Here is an 18454-nt window from a genome sequence, read left to right on the forward strand (position 1 = left end):
GTCATCTGAATAAACATGGAAATATCTTCACCACCATCTGTATAAACATGGAAATACCTACAATACCATCTGTATACAGATGGAAATATCTACACAGACATCTGTATAAATATGGAAATATCTACACCGCCATCTGTATAAACATGGAAATATCTACACTGCCATCTGTAGAAAGATGGAAATATCTACACCGCTATCTCTATAAATATGGAAATATCTACACCGCCATCTCTATAAACATGAAAATATCTACACTGCCATCTCCATAAAGATGGAAGTATCTACTCTGCCATGTGTATAAACACGGAAATATCTACACCACTATCTGTGTAAACATGGAAATATCTACACCGCTATCTGTTTAAACATGGAAATATCTACACCGCCATCTGCATGTCCATGGAAATATCTACGCCGCCATCTGTATAAACATGGAAATATCTACACGGCCATCTGTGTATAGATGGAAATATCAACACCGCCATCTGTAGAAACATGGAAATATCTACACCGCTATCTCTATAAACATGGAAATATCTGCACTGCCACCTGTAAAAACATGGAAATACCTATACAGTCATCTGTATAAACATGGAAATATCTACAATGCCATCTGTATACACATGGAAATATCTACACAGACATCTGTATAAACATGTAAATATCTACACTGCTATCTCTATAAACATGGAAATATCTACACCGCCATCTCTGTAAACATGAAAGTATCTACACTGCCATCTCCATAAACATGGAACTAACTACTCTGCCATCTGTATAAACATGGAAACATCTACACCGCCATCTGTGTGAATAAGGAAATATCTACAATGCCATCTGTATAAAGATATAAATATCTGCACCGCGATCTGTATAAACATGGAAATATCTACACCGCGATCTTTATAAACATGGAAATATCAACACCGCTATCTGTATAAACATGGAAATATCTACACAGCTATCACTATAAACATGGAAAACCTACACCGCCATCTGTAGAAACATGCAAATACCTACAAAGTCATCTGTATAAACATGGAAATATCTACACAGCCATCTGTATAAACATGGAAATATCTACACAGCCATCTGTATATACATGGAAATATCTACACCGCTATCTGTATAAACATGGAAATAACTACACCGCTATTAGTACAAGCAAGGAAATATCTACACCGTGATCTGTATAAACATGGAAATATCTTCACCGCTATCTCTATAAACATGGAAATATCTACACCCCTGTCTGTATAAGCAAGGAAATATCCACACCGCTGTCTCTATAAACATGGAAAAATCAACACCGCTATCTCTATGAACATGTAAATATCTACACCGCCATCTCTATAAACATGGAAATATCTACACCACGATCAGAATAAACATGGAAATATCTACACCGCTATCGGTATAAACATGGAATTATCTCCACTGCTATCTCTATAGACATGGAAATATCTACACCGCCATCTGTATAAACATGGAAATACAAAGTTATCTGTAACAACATGGAAATATCTACACCGCCATCTGTATAAACATGGAAATATCTACACAGCCATGTGTATATACATGGAAATAACTACACCGCTATCTATATAAACGTGGAAATAACTACACCGCAATCTGTATAAACATGGAAATATCTACACCGCCATCTACATATCCATGGAAATATCTGCGCCGCCATCTGTATAAACATGGAAATATCTACACGGTCATCTGTGTATAAATGGAAATATCAACACCGCCATCTGTACAAACATGGAAATATCTGCACCGCTATTTGTATAAACATGGAAATATCTACACCGCGGTCTGTATAAGCATGGAAATATCTACACCACTATCTGTATAAACATGGAAGTATCTACACCGCTATCTGTATAAACATGGAAATGTCTACACCGCTATCTCTATTAACATGGAAATATCTACAAAGACATCTGTATAAACATGGAAATACCTACACAGTCATGTGTAGGAACATTTAAATATCTACACTGTCTTCTGTATAAACATAGAAATATCTACACAGCCCTCTGTGTAAATATGGAAATATCTGCATAGGCATCTGTGTAAACATGGAAATATCTGCACCGCTATCTGCATAAACATGGAAATACCTACACCGCTGTCTCTATAATCATGGAAATATGTACACCGCTATGTGTATAAACATGGAAATATCTCGACTCCTCTCTGTATAAACATGGAAATATCTCCACCGTTATCTGTGTAAACTTGGAAATATCTACAGGGCCATCTCTATAAACATTGAAATATCCACACTGCCATCTGTAAAAACATGGAAATATCTACACAGTCATCTGAATAAACATGGAAATATCTTCACCACCATCTGTATAAACATGGAAATACCTACAATACCATCTGTATACAGATGGAAATATCTACACAGACATCTGTATAAATATGGAAATATCTACACCGCCATCTGTATAAACATGGAAATATCTACACTGCCATCTGTAGAAAGATGGAAATATCTACACCGCTATCTCTATAAATATGGAAATATCTACACCGCCATCTCTATAAACATGAAAATATCTACACTGCCATCTCCATAAAGATGGAAGTATCTACTCTGCCATGTGTATAAACACGGAAATATCTACACCACTATCTGTGTAAACATGGAAATATCTACACCGCAATCTGTTTAAACATGGAAATATCTACACCGCCATCTGCATGTCCATGGAAATATCTACGCCGCCATCTGTATAAACATGGAAATATCTACACGGCCATCTGTGTATAGATGGAAATATCAACACCGCCATCTGTAGAAACATGGAAATATCTACACCGCTATCTCTATAAACATGGAAATATCTGCACTGCCACCTGTAAAAACATGGAAATACATATACAGTCATCTGTATAAACATGGAAATATCTACAATGCCATCTGTATACACATGGAAATATCTACACAGACATCTGTATAAACATGTAAATATCTACACTGCTATCTCTATAAACATGGAAATATCTACACCGCCATCTCTGTAAACATGAAAGTATCTACACTGCCATCTCCATAAACATGGAACTAACTACTCTGCCATCTGTATAAACATGGAAACATCTACACCGCCATCTGTGTGAATAAGGAAATATCTACAATGCCATCTGTATAAAGATATAAATATCTGCACCGCGATCTGTATAAACATGGAAATATCTACACCGCGATCTTTATAAACATGGAAATATCAACACCGCTATCTGTATAAACATGGAAATATCTACACAGCTATCACTATAAACATGGAAAACCTACACCGCCATCTGTATAAACATGCAAATACCTACAAAGTCATCTGTATAAACATGGAAATATCTACACAGCCATCTGTATAAACATGGAAATATCTACACAGCCATCTGTATATACAAGGAAATATCTACACCGCTATCTGTATAAACATGGAAATAACTACACCGCTATTAGTACAAGCAAGGAAATATCTACACCGTGATCTGTATAAACATGGAAATATCTTCACCGCTATCTCTATAAACATGGAAATCTCTACACCCCTATCTGTATAAGCAAGGAAATATCCACACCGCTGTCTCTATAAACATGGAAAAATCAACACCGCTATCTCTATGAACATGTAAATATCTACACCGCCATCTCTATAGACATGGAAATATCTACACCACGATCAGAATAAACATGGAAATATCTACACCGCTATCTGTATAAACATGGAATTATCTCCACTGCTATCTCTATAGACATGGAAATATCTACACCGCCATCTGTATAAACATGGAAATACAAAGTTATCTGTAACAACATGGAAATATCTACACCGCCATCTGTATAAACATGGAAATATCTACACAGCCATGTGTATATACATGGAAATAACTACACCGCTATCTATATAAACGTGGAAATAACTACACCGCAATCTGTATAAACATGGAAATATCTACACCGCCATCTACATATCCATGGAAATATCTGCGCCGCCATCTGTATAAACATGGAAATATCTACACGGTCATCTGTGTATAAATGGAAATATCAACACCGCCATCTGTACAAACATGGAAATATCTGCACCGCTATTTGTATAAACATGGAAATATCTACACCGCGGTCTGTATAAACATGGAAATATCTACACCACTATCTGTATAAACATGGAAATATCTACACCGCTATCTGTATAAACATGGAAATGTCTACACCGCTATCTCTATTAACATGGAAATATCTACAAAGACATCTGTATAAACATGGAAATACCTACACAGTCATGTGTAGGAACATTTAAATATCTACACTCTCTTCTGTATAAACATAGAAATATCTACACAGCCCTCTGTGTAAATATGGAAATATCTGCATAGGCATCTGTGTAAACATGGAAATATCTGCACCGCTATCTGCATAAACATGGAAATACCTACACCGCTGTCTCTATAATCATGGAAATATGTACACCGCTATGTGTATAAACATGGAAATATCTCGACTCCTCTCTGTATAAACATGGAAATATCTCCACCGTTATCTGTGTAAACTTGGAAATATCTACAGCGCCATCTCTATAAACATTGAAATATCCACACTGCCATCTGTAAAAACATGGAAATATCTACACAGTCATCTGAATAAACATGGAAATATCTTCACCACCATCTGTATAAACATGGAAATACCTACAATACCATCTGTATACAGATGGAAATATCTACACAGACATCTGTATAAATATGGAAATATCTACACCGCCATCTGTATAAACATGGAAATATCTACACTGCCATCTGTAGAAAGATGGAAATATCTACACCGCTATCTCTATAAATATGGAAATATCTACACCGCCATCTCTATAAACATGAAAATATCTACACTGCCATCTCCATAAAGATGGAAGTATCTACTCTGCCTTGAGTATAAACACGGAAATATCTACACCACTATCTGTGTAAACATGGAAATATCTACACCGCTATCTGTTTAAACATGGAAATATCTACACCGCCATCTGCATGTCCATGGAAATATCTACGCCGCCATCTGTATAAACATGGAAATATCTACACGGCCATCTGTGTATAGATGGAAATATCAACACCGCCATCTGTAGAAACATGGAAATATCTACACCGCTATCTCTATAAACATGGAAATATCTGCACTGCCACCTGTAAAAACATGGAAATACCTATACAGTCATCTGTATAAACATGGAAATATCTACAATGCCATCTGTATACACATGGAAATATCTACACAGACATCTGTTTAAACATGTAAATATCTACACTGCTATCTCTATAAACATGGAAATATCTACACCGCCATCTCTGTAAACATGAAAGTATCTACACTGCCATCACCATAAACATGGAACTAACTACTCTGCCATCTGTATAAACATGGAAACATCTACACCGCCATCTGTGTGAATAAGGAAATATCTACAATGCCATCTGTATAAAGATATAAATATCTGCACCGCGATCTGTATAAACATGGAAATATCTACACCGCGATCTTTATAAACATGGAAATATCAACACCGCTATCTGTATAAACATGGAAATATCTACACAGCTATCACTATAAACATGGAAAACCTACACCGCCATCTGTATAAACATGCAAATACCTACAAAGTCATCTGTATAAACATGGAAATATCTACACAGCCATCTGTATAAACATGGAAATATCTACACAGCCATCTGTATATACATGGAAATGTCTACACCGCTATCTGCATAAACATGGAAATAACTACACCGCTATTAGTACAAGCAAGGAAATATCTACACCGTGATCTGTATAAACCTGGAAATATCTTCACCGCTATCTCTATAAACATGGAAATATCTACACCCCTCTCTGTATAAGCAAGGAAATATCCACACCGCTGTCTCTATAAACATGGAAAAATCAACACCGCTATCTCTATGAACATGTAAATATCTACACCGCCATCTCTATAAACATGGAAATATCTACACCACGATCAGAATAAACATGGAAATATCTACACCGCTATCTGTATAAACATGGAATTATCTCCACTGCTATCTCTATAGACATGGAAATATCTACACCGCCATCTGTATAAACATGGAAATACAAAGTTATCTGTAACAACATGGAAATATCTACACCGCCATCTGTATAAACATGGAAATATCTACACAGCCATGTGTATATACATGGAAATAACTACACCGCTATCTATATAAACGTGGAAATAACTACACCGCAATCTGTATAAACATGGAAATATCTACACCGCCATCTACATATCCATGGAAATATCTGCGCCGCCATCTGTATAAACATGGAAATATCTACACGGTCATCTGTGTATAAATGGAAATATCAACACCGCCATCTGTACAAACATGGAAATATCTGCACCGCTATTTGTATAAACATGGAAATATCTACACCGCGGTCTGTATAAGCATGGAAATATCTACACCACTATCTGTATAAACATGGAAATATCTACACCGCTATCTGTATAAACATGGAAATGTCTACACCGCTATCTCTATTAACATGGAAATATCTACAAAGACATCTGTATAAACATGGAAATACCTACACAGTCATGTGTAGGAACATTTAAATATCTACACTGTCTTCTGTATAAACATAGAAATATCTACACAGCCCTCTGTGTAAATATGGAAATATCTGCATAGGCATCTGTGTAAACATGGAAATATCTGCACCGCTATCTGCATAAACATGGAAATACCTACACCGCTGTCTCTATAATCATGGAAATATGTACACCGCTATGTGTATAAACATGGAAATATCTCGACTCCTCTCTGTATAAACATGGAAATATCTCCACCGTTATCTGTGTAAACTTGGAAATATCTACAGGGCCATCTCTATAAACATTGAAATATCCACACTGCCATCTGTAAAAACATGGAAATATCTACACAGTCATCTGAATAAACATGGAAATATCTTCACCACCATCTGTATAAACATGGAAATACCTACAATACCATCTGTATACAGATGGAAATATCTACACAGACATCTGTATAAATATGGAAATATCTACACCGCCATCTGTATAAACATGGAAATATCTACACTGCCATCTGTAGAAAGATGGAAATATCTACACCGCTATCTCTATAAATATGGAAATATCTACACCGCCATCTCTATAAACATGAAAATATCTACACTGCCATCTCCATAAAGATGGAAGTATCTACTCTGCCATGTGTATAAACACGGAAATATCTACACCACTATCTGTGTAAACATGGAAATATCTACACCGCAATCTGTTTAAACATGGAAATATCTACACCGCCATCTGCATGTCCATGGAAATACCTACGCCGCCATCTGTATAAACATGGAAATATCTACACGGCCATCTGTGTATAGATGGAAATATCAACACCGCCATCTGTAGAAACATGGAAATATCTACACCGCTATCTCTATAAACATGGAAATATCTGCACTGCCACCTGTAAAAACATGGAAATACCTATACAGTCATCTGTATAAACATGGAAATATCTACAATGCCATCTGTATACACATGGAAATATCTACACAGACATCTGTATAAACATGTAAATATCTACACTGCTATCTCTATAAACATGGAAATATCTACACCGCCATCTCTGTAAACATGAAAGTATCTACACTGCCATCACCATAAACATGGAACTAACTACTCTGCCATCTGTATAAACATGGAAACATCTACACCGCCATCTGTGTGAATAAGGAAATATCTACAATGCCATCTGTATAAAGATATAAATATCTGCACCGCGATCTGTATAAACATGGAAATATCTACACCGCGATCTTTATAAACATGGAAATATCAACACCGCTATCTGTATAAACATGGAAATATCTACACAGCTATCACTATAAACATGGAAAACCTACACCGCCATCTGTATAAACATGCAAATACCTACAAAGTCATCTGTATAAACATGGAAATATCTACACAGCCATCTGTATAAACATGGAAATATCTACACAGCCATCTGTATATACATGGAAATATCTACACCGCTATCTGTATAAACATGGAAATAACTACACCGCTATTAGTACAAGCAAGGAAATATCTACACCGTGATCTGTATAAACATGGAAATATCTTCACCGCTATCTCTATAAACATGGAAATATCTACACCCCTGTCTGTATAAGCAAGGAAATATCCACACCGCTGTCTCTATAAACATGGAAAAATCAACACCGCTATCTCTATGAACATGTAAATATCTACACCGCCATCTCTATAGACATGGAAATATCTACACCACGATCAGAATAAACATGGAAATATCTACACCGCTATCTGTATAAACATGGAATTATCTCCACTGCTATCTCTATAGACATGGAAATAACTACACCGCCATCTGTATAAACATGGAAATACAAAGTTATCTGTAACAACATGGAAATATCTACACCGCCATCTGTATAAACATGGAAATATCTACACAGCCATGTGTATATACATGGAAATAACTACACCGCTATCTATATAAACGTGGAAATAACTACACCGCAATCTGTATAAACATGGAAATATCTACACCGCCATCTACATATCCATGGAAATATCTGCGCCGCCATCTGTATAAACATGGAAATATCTACACGGTCATCTGTGTATAAATGGAAATATCAACACCGCCATCTGTACAAACATGGAAATATCTGCACCGCTATTTGTATAAACATGGAAATATCTACACCGCGGTCTGTATAAGCATGGAAATATCTACACCACTATCTGTATAAACATGGAAATATCTACACCGCTATCTGTATAAACATGGAAATGTCTACACCGCTATCTCTATTAACATGGAAATATCTACAAAGACATCTGTATAAACATGGAAATACCTACACAGTCATGTGTAGGAACATTTAAATATCTACACTGTCTTCTGTATAAACATAGAAATATCTACACAGCCCTCTGTGTAAATATGGAAATATCTGCATAGGCATCTGTGTAAACATGGAAATATCTGCACCGCTATCTGCATAAACATGGAAATACCTACACCGCTGTCTCTATAATCATGGAAATATGTACACCGCTATGTGTATAAACATGGAAATATCTCGACTCCTCTCTGTATAAACATGGAAATATCTCCACCGTTATCTGTGTAAACTTGGAAATATCTACAGCGCCATCTCTATAAACATTGAAATATCCACACTGCCATCTGTAAAAACATGGAAATATCTACACAGTCATCTGAATAAACATGGAAATATCTTCACCACCATCTGTATAAACATGGAAATACCTACAATACCATCTGTATACAGATGGAAATATCTACACAGACATCTGTATAAATATGGAAATATCTACACCGCCATCTGTATAAACATGGAAATATCTACACTGCCATCTGTAGAAAGATGGAAATATCTACACCGCTATCTCTATAAATATGGAAATATCTACACCGCCATCTCTATAAACATGAAAATATCTACACTGCCATCTCCATAAAGATGGAAGTATCTACTCTGCCATGTGTATAAACACGGAAATATCTACACCACTATCTGTGTAAACATGGAAATATCTACACCGCTATCTGTTTAAACATGGAAATATCTACACCGCCATCTGCATGTCCATGGAAATATCTACGCCGCCATCTGTATAAACATGGAAATATCTACACGGCCATCTGTGTATAGATGGAAATATCAACACCGCCATCTGTAGAAACATGGAAATATCTACACCGCTATCTCTATAAACATGGAAATATCTGCACTGCCACCTGTAAAAACATGGAAATACCTATACAGTCATCTGTATAAACATGGAAATATCTACAATGCCATCTGTATACACATGGAAATATCTACACAGACATCTGTATAAACATGTAAATATCTACACTGCTATCTCTATAAACATGGAAATATCTACACCGCCATCTCTGTAAACATGAAAGTATCTACACTGCCATCTCCATAAACATGGAACTAACTACTCTGCCATCTGTATAAACATGGAAACATCTACACCGCCATCTGTGTGAATAAGGAAATATCTACAATGCCATCTGTATAAAGATATAAATATCTGCACCGCGATCTGTATAAACATGGAAATATCTACACCGCGATCTTTATAAACATGGAAATATCAACACCGCTATCTGTATAAACATGGAAATATCTACACAGCTATCACTATAAACATGGAAAACCTACACCGCCATCTGTATAAACATGCAAATACCTACAAAGTCATCTGTATAAACATGGAAATATCTACACAGCCATCTGTATAAACATGGAAATATCTACACAGCCATCTGTATATACATGGAAATATCTACACCGCTATCTGTATAAACATGGAAATAACTACACCGCTATTAGTACAAGCAAGGAAATATCTACACCGTGATCTGTATAAACATGGAAATATCTTCACCGCTATCTCTATAAACATGGAAATATCTACACCCCTGTCTGTATAAGCAAGGAAGTATCCACACCGCTGTCTCTATAAACATGGAAAAATCAACACCGCTATCTCTATGAACATGTAAATATCTACACCGCCATCTCTATAGACATGGAAATATCTACACCACGATCAGAATAAACATGGAAATATCTACACCGCTATCTGTATAAACATGGAATTATCTCCACTGCTATCTCTATAGACATGGAAATATCTACACCGCCATCTGTATAAACATGGAAATACAAAGTTATCTGTAACAACATGGAAATATCTACACCGCCATCTGTATAAACATGGAAATATCTACACAGCCATGTGTATATACATGGAAATAACTACACCGCTATCTATATAAACATGGAAATAACTACACCGCAATCTGTATAAACATGGAAATATCTACACCGCCATCTACATATCCATGGAAATATCTGCGCCGCCATCTGTATAAACATGGAAATATCTACACGGTCATCTGTGTATAAATGGAAATATCAACACCGCCATCTGTACAAACATGGAAATATCTGCACCGCTATTTGTATAAACATGGAAATATCTACACCGCGGTCTGTATAAGCATGGAAATATGTACACCACTATCTGTATAAACATGGAAATATCTACACCGCTATCTGTATAAACATGGAAATGTCTACACCGCTATCTCTATTAACATGGAAATATCTACAAAGACATCTGTATAAACATGGAAATACCTACACAGTCATGTGTAGGAACATTTAAATATCTACACTGTCTTCTGTATAAACATAGAAATATCTACACAGCCCTCTGTGTAAATATGGAAATATCTGCATAGGCATCTGTGTAAACATGGAAATATCTGCACCGCTATCTGCATAAACATGGAAATACCTACACCGCTGTCTCTATAATCATGGAAATATGTACACCGCTATGTGTATAAACATGGAAATATCTCGACTCCTCTCTGTATAAACATGGAAATATCTCCACCGTTATCTGTGTAAACTTGGAAATATCTACAGCGCCATCTCTATAAACATTGAAATATCCACACTGCCATCTGTAAAAACATGGAAATATCTACACAGTCATCTGAATAAACATGGAAATATCTTCACCACCATCTGTATAAACATGGAAATACCTACAATACCATCTGTATACAGATGGAAATATCTACACAGACATCTGTATAAATATGGAAATATCTACACCGCCATCTGTATAAACATGGAAATATCTACACTGCCATCTGTAGAAAGATGGAATTATCTACACCGCTATCTCTATAAATATGGAAATATCTACACCGCCATCTCTATAAACATGAAAATATCTACACTGCCATCTCCATAAAGATGGAAGTATCTACTCTGCCATGTGTATAAACACGGAAATATCTACACCACTATCTGTGTAAACATGGAAATATCTACACCGCTATCTGTTTAAACATGGAAATATCTACACCGCCATCTGCATGTCCATGGAAATATCTACGCCGCCATCTGTATAAACATGGAAATATCTACACGGCCATCTGTGTATAGATGGAAATATCAACACCGCCATCTGTAGAAACATGGAAATATCTACACCGCTATCTCTATAAACATGGAAATATCTGCACTGCCACCTGTAAAAACATGGAAATACCTATACAGTCATCTGTATAAACATGGAAATATCTACAATGCCATCTGTATACACATGGAAATATCTACACAGACATCTGTATAAACATGTAAATATCTACACTGCTATCTCTATAAACATGGAAATATCTACACCGCCATCTCTGCAAACATGAAAGTATCTACACTGCCATCTCCATAAACATGGAACTAACTACTCTGCCATCTGTATAAACATGGAAACATCTACACCGCCATCTGTGTGAATAAGGAAATATCTACAATGCCATCTGTATAAAGATATAAATATCTGCACCGCGATCTGTATAAACATGGAAATATCTACACCGCGATCTTTATAAACATGGAAATATCAACACCGCTATCTGTATAAACATGGAAATATCTACACAGCTATCACTATAAACATGGAAAACCTACACCGCCATCTGTATAAACATGCAAATACCTACAAAGTCATCTGTATAAACATGGAAATATCTACACAGCCATCTGTATAAACATGGAAATATCTACACAGCCATCTGTATATACATGGAAATATCTACACCGCTATCTGTATAAACATGGAAATAACTACACCGCTATTAGTACAAGCAAGGAAATATCTACACCGTGATCTGTATAAACATGGAAATATCTTCACCGCTATCTCTATAAACATGGAAATATCTACACCCCTGTCTGTATAAGCAAGGAAATATCCACACCGCTGTCTCTATAAACATGGAAAAATCAACACCGCTATCTCTATGAACATGTAAATATCTACACCGCCATCTCTATAAACATGGAAATATCTACACCACGATCAGAATAAACATGGAAATATCTACACCGCTATCTGTATAAACATGGAATTATCTCCACTGCTATCTCTATAGACATGGAAATATCTACACCGCCATCTGTATAAACATGGAAATACAAAGTTATCTGTAACAACATGGAAATATCTACACCGCCATCTGTATAAACATGGAAATATCTACACAGCCATGTGTATATACATGGAAATAACTACACCGCTATCTATATAAACGTGGAAATAACTACACCGCAATCTGTATAAACATGGAAATATCTACACCGCCATCTACATATCCATGGAAATATCTGCGCCGCCATCTGTATAAACATGGAAATATCTACACGGTCATCTGTGTATAAATGGAAATATCAACACCGCCATCTGTACAAACATGGAAATATCTGCACCGCTATTTGTATAAACATGGAAATATCTACACCGCGGTCTGTATAAGCATGGAAATATCTACACCACTATCTGTATAAACATGGAAATATCTACACCGCTATCTGTATAAACATGGAAATGTCTACACCGCTATCTCTATTAACATGGAAATATCTACAAAGACATCTGTATAAACATGGAAATACCTACACAGTCATGTGTAGGAACATTTAAATATCTACACTGTCTTCTGTATAAACATAGAAATATCTACACAGCCCTCTGTGTAAATATGGAAATATCTGCATAGGCATCTGTGTAAACATGGAAATATCTGCACCGCTATCTGCATAAACATGGAAATACCTACACCGCTGTCTCTATAATCATGGAAATATGTACACCGCTATGTGTATAAACATGGAAATATCTCGACTCCTCTCTGTATAAACATGGAAATATCTCCACCGTTATCTGTGTAAACTTGGAAATATCTACAGCGCCATCTCTATAAACATTGAAATATCCACACTGCCATCTGTAAAAACATGGAAATATCTACACAGTCATCTGAATAAACATGGAAATATCTTCACCACCATCTGTATAAACATGGAAATACCTACAATACCATCTGTATACAGATGGAAATATCTACACAGACATCTGTATAAATATGGAAATATCTACACCGCCATCTGTATAAACATGGAAATATCTACACTGCCATCTGTAGAAAGATGGAAATATCTACACCGCTATCTCTATAAATATGGAAATATCTACACCGCCATCTCTATAAACATGAAAATATCTACACTGCCATCTCCATAAAGATGGAAGTATCTACTCTGCCATGTGTATAAACACGGAAATATCTACACCACTATCTGTGTAAACATGGAAATATCTACACCGCTATCTGTTTAAACATGGAAATATCTACACCGCCATCTGCATGTCCATGGAAATATCTACGCCGCCATCTGTATAAACATGGAAATATCTACACGGCCATCTGTGTATAGATGGAAATATCAACACCGCCATCTGTAGAAACATGGAAATATCTACAACGCTATCTCTATAAACATGGAAATATCTGCACTGCCACCTGTAAAAACATGGAAATACCTATACAGTCATCTGTATAAACATGGAAATATCTACAATGCCATCTGTATACACATGGAAATATCTACACAGACATCTGTATAAACATGTAAATATCTACACTGCTATCTCTATAAACATGGAAATATCTACACCGCCATCTCTGTAAACATGAAAGTATCTACACTGCCATCTCCATAAACATGGAACTAACTACTCTGCCATCTGTATAAACATGGAAACATCTACACCGCCATCTGTGTGAATAAGGAAATATCTACAATGCCATCTGTATAAAGATATAAATATCTGCACCGCGATCTGTATAAACATGGAAATATCTACACCGCGATCTTTATAAACATGGAAATATCAACACCGCTATCTGTATAAACATGGAAATATCTACACAGCTATCACTATAAACATGGAAAACCTACACCGCCATCTGTAGAAACATGCAAATACCTACAAAGTCATCTGTATAAACATGGAAATATCTACACAGCCATCTGTATAAACATGGAAATATCTACACAGCCATCTGTATATACATGGAAATATCTACACCGCTATCTGTATAAACATGGAAATAACTACACCGCTATTAGTACAAGCAAGGAAATATCTACACCGTGATCTGTATAAACATGGAAATATCTTCACCGCTATCTCTATAAACATGGAAATATCTACACCCCTGTCTGTATAAGCAAGGAAATATCCACACCGCTGTCTCTATAAACATGGAAAAATCAACACCGCTATCTCTATGAACATGTAAATACCTACACCGCCATCTCTATAAACATGGAAATATCTACACCACGATCAGAATAAACATGGAAATATCTACACCGCTATCTGTATAAACATGGAATTATCTCCACTGCTATCTCTATAGACATGGAAATATCTACACCGCCATCTGTATAAACATGGAAATACAAAGTTATCTGTAACAACATGGAAATATCTACACCGCCATCTGTATAAACATGGAAATATCTACACAGCCATGTGTATATACATGGAAATAACTACACCGCTATCTATATAAACGTGGAAATAACTACACCGCAATCTGTATAAACATGGAAATATCTACACGGTCATCTGTGTATAAATGGAAATATCAACACCGCCATCTGTACAAACATGGAAATATCTGCACAGCTATTTGTATAAACATGGAAATATCTACACCGCGGTCTGTATAAGCATGGAAATATCTACACCACTATCTGTATAAACATGGAAATATCTACACCGCTATCTGTATAAACATGGAAATGTCTACACCGCTATCTCTATTAACATGGAAATATCTACATAGACATCTGTATAAACATGGAAATACCTACACAGTCATGTGTAGGAACATTTAAATATCTACACAGCCCTCTGTGTAAATATGGAAATATCTGCATAGGCATCTGTGTAAACATGGAAATATCTGCACCGCTATCTGCATAAACATGGAAATACCTACACCGCTGTCTCTATAATCATGGAAATATGTACACCGCTATGTGTATAAACATGGAAATATCTCGACTCCTCTCTGTATAAACATGGAAATATCTCCACCGTTATCTGTGTAAACTTGGAAATATCAACAGCGCCATCTCTATAAACATTGAAATATCCACACTGCCATCTGTAAAAACATGGAAATATCTACACAGTCATCTGAATAAACATGGAAATATCTTCACCACCATCTGTATAAACATGGAAATACCTACAATACCATCTGTATACAGATGGAAATATCTACACAGACATCTGTATAAATATGGAAATATCTACACCGCCATCTGTATAAACATGGAAATATCTACACTGCCATCTGTAGAAAGATGGAAATATCTACACCGCTATCTCTATAAATATGGAAATATCTACACCGCCATCTCTATAAACATGAAAATATCTACACTGCCATCTCCATAAAGATGGAAGTATCTACTCTGCCATGTGTATAAACACGGAAATATCTACACCACTATCTGTGTAAACATGGAAATATCTACACCGCTATCTGTTTAAACATGGAAATATCTACACCGCCATCTGCATGTCCATGGAAATATCTACGCCGCCATCTGTATAAACATGGAAATATCTACACGGCCATCTGTGTATAGATGGAAATATCAACACCGCCATCTGTAGAAACATGGAAATATCTACACCGCTATCTCTATAAACATGGAAATATCTGCACTGCCACCTGTAAAAACATGGAAATACCTATACAGTCATCTGTATAAACATGGAAATATCTACAATGCCATCTGTATACACATGGAAATATCTACACAGACATCTGTATAAACATGTAAATATCTACACTGCTATCTCTATAAACATGGAAATATCTACACCGCCATCTCTGTAAACATGAAAGTATCTACACTGCCATCTCCATAAACATGGAACTAACTACTCTGCCATCTGTATAAACATGGAAACATCTACACCGCCATCTGTGTGAATAAGGAAATATCTACAATGCCATCTGTATAAAGATATAAATATCTGCACCGCGATCTGTATAAACATGGAAATATCTACACCGCGATCTTTATAAACATGGAAATATCAACACCGCTATCTGTATAAACATGGAAATATCTACACAGCTATCACTATAAACATGGAAAACCTACACCGCCATCTGTAGAAACATGCAAATACCTACAAAGTCATCTGTATAAACATGGAAATATCTACACAGCCATCTGTATAAACATGGAAATATCTACACAGCCATCTGTATATACATGGAAATATCTACACCGCTATCTGTATAAACATGGAAATAACTACACCGCTATTAGTACAAGCAAGGAAATATCTACACCGTGATCTGTATAAACATGGAAATATCTTCACCGCTATCTCTATAAACATGGAAATATCTACACCCCTGTCTGTATAAGCAAGGAAATATCCACACCGCTGTCTCTATAAACATGGAAAAATCAACACCGCTACCTCTATGAACATGTAAATATCTACACCGCCATCTCTATAAACATGGAAATATCTACACCACGATCAGAATAAACATGGAAATATCTACACCGCTATCTGTATAAACATGGAATTATCTCCACTGCTATCTCTATAGACATGGAAATATCTACACCGGCATCTGTATAAACATGGAAATACAAAGTTATCTGTAACAACATGGAAATATCTACACCGCCATCTGTATAAACATGGAAATATCTACACAGCCATGTGTATATACATGGAAATAACTACACCGCTATCTATATAAACGTGGAAATAACTACACCGCAATCTGTATAAACATGGAAATATCTACACCGCCATCTACATATCCATGGAAATATCTGCGCCGCCATCTGTATAAACATGGAAATATCTACACGGTCATCTGTGTATAAATGGAAATATCAACACCGCCATCTGTACAAACATGGAAATATCTGCACCGCTATTTGTATAAACATGGAAATATCTACACCGCGGTCTGTATAAGCATGGAAATATCTACACCACTATCTGTATAAACATGGAAATATCTACACCGCTATCTGTATAAACATGGAAATGTCTACACCGCTATCTCTATTAACATGGAAATATCTACATAGACATCTGTATAAACATGGAAATACCTACACAGTCATGTGTAGGAACATTTAAATATCTACACAGCCCTCTGTGTAAATATGGAAATATCTGCATAGGCATCTGTGTAAACATGGAAATATCTGCACCGCTATCTGCATAAACATGGAAATACCTACACCGCTGTCTCTATAATCATGGAAATATGTACACCGCTATGTGTATAAACATGGAAATATCTCGACTCCTCTCTGTATAAACATGGAAATATCTCCACCGTTATCTGTGTAAACTTGGAAATATCTACA

This window comes from Pan paniscus, chromosome 8 (assembly GCF_029289425.2).
Source record: "Pan paniscus chromosome 8, NHGRI_mPanPan1-v2.0_pri, whole genome shotgun sequence".
Taxonomy (NCBI): Eukaryota; Metazoa; Chordata; class Mammalia; order Primates; family Hominidae; genus Pan; species Pan paniscus.